The 5,285-nt window shown below is 45.0% G+C and overlaps 1 long non-coding RNA gene across 1 annotated transcript; it reads right to left on the bottom strand.

The window, feature by feature from the left end:
- Positions 1–1,485: 1,485 nt before the first annotated feature.
- LOC113027294 (uncharacterized) lies at positions 1,486–2,057 on the bottom strand. Its single transcript, XR_003273020.1, has 2 exons — positions 1,889–2,057; positions 1,486–1,706 (listed from the first exon to the last, which is right to left on the bottom strand). It is a non-coding gene; the product is annotated as an uncharacterized LOC113027294 (long non-coding RNA).
- Positions 2,058–5,285: the final 3,228 nt, after the last annotated feature.

Below are 5,285 nucleotides of genomic sequence, written 5' to 3'. Positions count from 1 at the left end.
CCTTTTTCTCTATATGAACATCTTGTTATCAGGATTTGTTCTTTGGGTTTTTGTATTTTGTGTTTCCCAACAAGATTCAATATTTTTGCTCTTTTCTGGGTAGAAACCCGTTTAGAAACCAAAAGAGGATCACAAAACAGAAATGTTCAGCCTTTTTTCACTTGGAAACGATAAAAATTGCGATTTATCCTTTAGATCTTTGGACATGCTGTAGAAATCTTATCTTTTGGCCAGTTCCTCCATATCTCCCAGAGGAGCTGGAGGAGGTTTGAGCATCTCTGCTTAGACTGCAGGCCGAGTGGCTGAGTGATAGAAAAGGCTAAATGGATAGATGGATGGATCAGAACTATTTTCAAACAATATCACAGATGAAAACCACATGTTCGGTTTGTCAAATGAACATCTGGTCGACATCCCCACTTCTGCTTCTGCGGGATTTTGTTCCCACGGGTCAAGTCAGGTAAGACAAAACGGGAGGATGATGGATCGGTGCAGGGTGAGTGATGCAGTGTGTAGTGGCTGAAACGTGGACTTCTGGCAGTTTTATAGCTGAGAAAGCAGAGTTTTGCAAAATAATGCGGCGTTCTGTTCGGTGAGTCAGAACCAGTTTCCTCACTGCCAGCCACCAGCTGTCAGGTAGACTTCATCTGAGACTACACAGACAGGAAGGGCATTTATCACAGCCCTGCGGCTCAGCTGGGCCATTAATCAAATGCATATTATTCCAGCCTGCTTGAAGACAGTTTGATTTCATCTTCTTTATTAATCCTCTAAAGAAGGCAGAGTTCTGTTTCCTGCCTCGAGCTGTTTTTGGGTCAGTGGCCGACACCTCTGCAGGAGCAAGGCTGCACTAAGAGCAGCACAGCGCTGTCAGGTGGGGGCTCTGCCAGCCTCATTAACCAGCAGACGAGACAGCAGCACGTGAAGACCATCAATAAAGCGATCTGTCACTCTTTACATATCCACTGGGACGCCTCCGCTGGCTGCACGGTGAAGCTGAATAAGCAGCGAGAACACCTGGGTGTCCTCAGCACAGGCCAAAGATCGAGTCGCTCGAGTAATATCCTGTCTAAAAATGGAGTTTCAATTCATATTAATACAAGTACTCACCAAAGCAGTCAAATAATCACAAGTTTGCAAGCTAATGCAATTTGTTTCAAGAGTGTTCTTCCTTGCAGTGGTCTCCTGATACTGCTGGAGAGGTCTGCCAAGCATTTGATGAAATATCTGGACCAGGCAGACAGCTGAGCACTCGTAAACGAGGGCTTTGACTTCACTTTCAGTTCTTTAAGTTATTTACTCGTGCAGAGCTCGCAGCGGAAAAGACGTGTTTATCATCAGCGTTTGCTTCATCGTCACAGGAACAAAACACAACAGGCGGGTCGTTAGCGGCGCTAACAGGCGGGCGCAGCGACGTTTTGGTAGAAACGTGAAACGTAGTCCGTGACACTTTTTCCACACATCACACGCACTCTGGTCATCATGGAGGTTTAAACACAAACACAGGTTTATTGGAAAATTGGTGGAGCATGTGGGCGGATGAGCAGGTAAGGCGTTCCTTTGACTGGTGAGCAGCACTGGAGGTTTCTACGAGCAACAGGTGAACAGGCTGAGAGCAGCTAACGAGACAACTGGGTAAGCACAAACAGGTGTTTGCAAACAGGCGGAGCAGGAGGAAGCAGCCGGCCCAGAAACTCCACCTGAGGCTTCAAAACAAGGACAGAGACGTTTATTATTAAGAGCAATTTCACTCCAGATTTTATTCCCCGTCGGCTGCCAGTGACTTTAAAACAACAGCGTCGCTCTCTGAGCTTTAATGTGCTGATTGAACTCACTGACCTTATTCAAATTTACTGAACGCTTTGAATTATGTTTTAATTTTGCTCACCTGCGTCACAGTACAGGTTCCTGGTCTCGTTTGAAGCCAGCTTACCGAAACCATCCGGTGTGTTTTTCTGCTGCACGTTACAGAAACGTTCATGAACTGTTAATGAAGCTACTAAAACTCTGTGACAAACACGTTTTCTTTCCTCTGCTGTGGAGACATTTAGATATAAAGGAGCAGCAGGAAAGGTTCCGCCCACATCACGTACTTAAACGCAGACGCAAAGGATCCGAACGCACCAGCATGGACTCAGGTGTGAGGGTAAACCACGACGAGTCAGGTAACAGGAAGTGGAGCACAGAGAGACCCGGCACACACACAGACGCCTGTCTGGGCTTCGGCGATGGTTAAATGACCGAGGACGACACTTGGCTTGGTTTTATGACACCGCAGTGAAAATGCTTTACATCAGCAGGCCCACACCTGTGGGAAAACTCAGTGTGATTCAATTAATACCACATTCATGGATAATGCTCGTTTCCTAGATAGAAATCAGATATTTTATTCTGACTCTTAGAGGTGGGCTTCTTACAGGTAAATGCATGTTTGCTGTCATTTAACAGCAGCTCAGGAAGATGTCACTCAAAATGACGCTGCCATCGTAGTTTGTGTTCATCCACAGATGTCGGTGTTAATGGTTCTCTGTGCTCAAAATTCAAACTCAGAGTGACCTGAGCAGGCGCTCTACTAACCAGCAAGAGACGATGAAGCTGTAATATTTGTCAAAACAAAAGTGCACACTGAGTAATCACAGGGTGGTTACGTGAAACTGTGGGTGAATTAGGCTCTGTGGACACCACTGTAACTTCACAGGATATCCAGAGCAATGACAAAATCTTTCTTCTCCCTTTTCAAGCGAGTGATGCCCCAGGAGGCCACCTAGTTAGCCGGTGCCAAACCCTGCCGTGCTGGCTCTCCCGGCTTGCGGTTCCTGTGTCTTAGATCAAGCCCAGACCCCTCCACTCCCACCGCAGCCCCTGCATGAGTTCACTGTTCTGACTGCGGCTGGAATGCAGGTCAGACCGGGATCTGCTTTCAAAGTTAAAGACAGGGTGCCGTTCCTGATAATTTGCCAACATCCAGCCCATGTTGCTGTTTCTGTGTGTGTGTGTGTGTTCAGGTTTTAATTTGCTGTGTCGGGACTACAGGATGCAGAGCACAAAGACTGGTTTGTGTTACTGTGGATGGTGTGGGGAGGACACGCTTACATAAAGCTAGCCTGAGGCGGACGGGCCCATGAATAGTCCATTCTGTAGTCGACGTGTAGACAGGTCAAAGATTTCAGTCTAAGCTGCAGTGATGAGCTCGATCCAGCAGGGAGCAGAATCGGCTGACCGCGTGTGGTTTCATCACACGGCTTTGAAGTAAATCACATAATTTATGACACTGAGATTGTTGCAAAGGTTTAAGAAACAATATCTGTTAAAGAAAGTGTTGCAATGATCAGGAAATATGTGCCAGACGTGCAGAAGTGACTGCGTGAAGCGTGTTTGACACGCTGTCATAGAGAGGGAGGTCTTAAAAGGAATGAAGCTTACCAAACCCCCCTTGGCTCATCTTCTTCCTCTAGTGCATCGTGCTGCTGTTTGTACCCCAGGAAAACAACGCAGAAAGACCTGTCCGTAAAAAATATAGGAAACAAGTTTCATCCGACCACGTTGCCTTCTTCGATTGGTCAGAGCCTTATGTAGAGCCTTGGCTAGGCGGCTAGTTTTCCGAGGTAGGCGGGGGCTAGCATGGGCTCTCTGAGCAGCGTGCAGCTGCAAACACAGCAAACACCGATGCTCTGTGTGACCATGAGCCTGCAGGTTTGCTCTACGTGAGTCCACCCACAGGATCAGATAAGTCGGTCGTGTCCATGTCGCCGGGTCACTGGTTGACCCAGAAGCTCTTTTGGTCACTGCAAACGCCACATGCCAGTAGGACCCCCCACGTCTGGCTGTACTGCAGATGTTCGGACCAGTCAGAGCCTCAGCTTTAAGTACCGACTGTTCTCTCGCTGCCCGGCAGGCAGCACCGTGATGACATAATGTGACTGACTTCGCCTGTTCAGTGGTGTGGCTGAACACAGGAGCTGTAGTAGAATCTGCTTTATTATTTCAGCCCATAGAAGCCAGGTACAGTAGAAACATCACAGAGTTTTAGAGCTTCAGAGAATCTGCCAGCATTTAACCTCCACATATGTGGACATCACATTTTGGGTTATTTAGACCAAAATACTCAATTTTGCTCTACATTCTATCGAAATTTTAAACAAATATCCTCATATGTGGCTCTCATTTTTTTCTAAGAAACAAAAATCAGGTAAAAAAAAAATCTGGTCATTCTTTGTTTTTACATTCATTGGGTCCCAATCAGCCCAAATATCAAAGAGAAATCAAAACTGCTGCCGTGGAAGAGTTCGGGTCTTAGGAGGTTAAAACTACTGTATATAGCCAGGGCTACACTACTTTTGATTCAGTTTTTATTTTTCTTTATTAAATTATTTTTGATGTTTATTGTGTTATATTCAAACGTTTACATCTTTTTTATGCTTTTTGTCAGATAAATTGTCACATTTTTAATTTGATGAAGTTCTTTTACTTTTTTTAGCGTGTTATTAATCTTTTTATTGATCTTCTGGGATAAGTAAAGTCCTTTTTTCTTTTACAGTCAGTACACACGTACCAACTGCAGATGACTGTGTTGCACTACAAGTAACTCCATCACATTAAACAGAGTTTGAAAATGTAATTTACTGCTGGGTGGTTTATTTTGTGTTCACTTTATTTATCAGATTGAGTAAATGTCAGTTCACCAAACTACTCCTTATATTTAAAATGAATTACCTGCTGCTGAAAGTTTACCTTAATGAGTTGATCGAGTAACTCAGCTGTTTAATGACCAGTTTCCAATTAATGAAATGTCAATAACTTTTGAATAATGAAATCCACTCAGATGAAGTGCTTTGTTCTGCCTGCTGTTCATCCAGTGAGAGCGACAGAGACAGACTCTGTGATGCTGATGTTTAATCAATGCTGAGTAATTAAGACGTCCAGCTGTTATTGCGCCTTTTACATCTTCAACAGGCTTCTAGTTTCCAATTAAGCAAATTCACGTCAGCTACGACAAACAAGCCGGACAGCTGAAGCTCGGGAGGAGGCCCGCCCTACCAGCACGTTACAGAGTCGAGCGCGTTGATCGGATTCTGCTTTGAGTCACCTCCTGTTTGTTGGTGTTTTTCTACCTGCTAATCTACGTCTTTGTCACTTTGACTTTGTGACAGAGAACGTGCTCGTGGAGCACAGACGCCATATTCACAGAGCTTCCTGTGGGCTCGATGCTGAAAAGTTCTTTGTAAGAAGAGTTTGTGTATTAAACAAATTTAAAACAGCTCAAGCTAAAGAGTTACAAGCTGCAG

Source organism: Astatotilapia calliptera, chromosome 1 (genome assembly GCF_900246225.1).
Source record: "Astatotilapia calliptera chromosome 1, fAstCal1.2, whole genome shotgun sequence".
Taxonomy (NCBI): Eukaryota; Metazoa; Chordata; class Actinopteri; order Cichliformes; family Cichlidae; genus Astatotilapia; species Astatotilapia calliptera.
The sequence above is the reverse complement of the archived record's forward strand: the minus strand, read 5'-3'. Positions and strand labels throughout refer to the sequence as shown.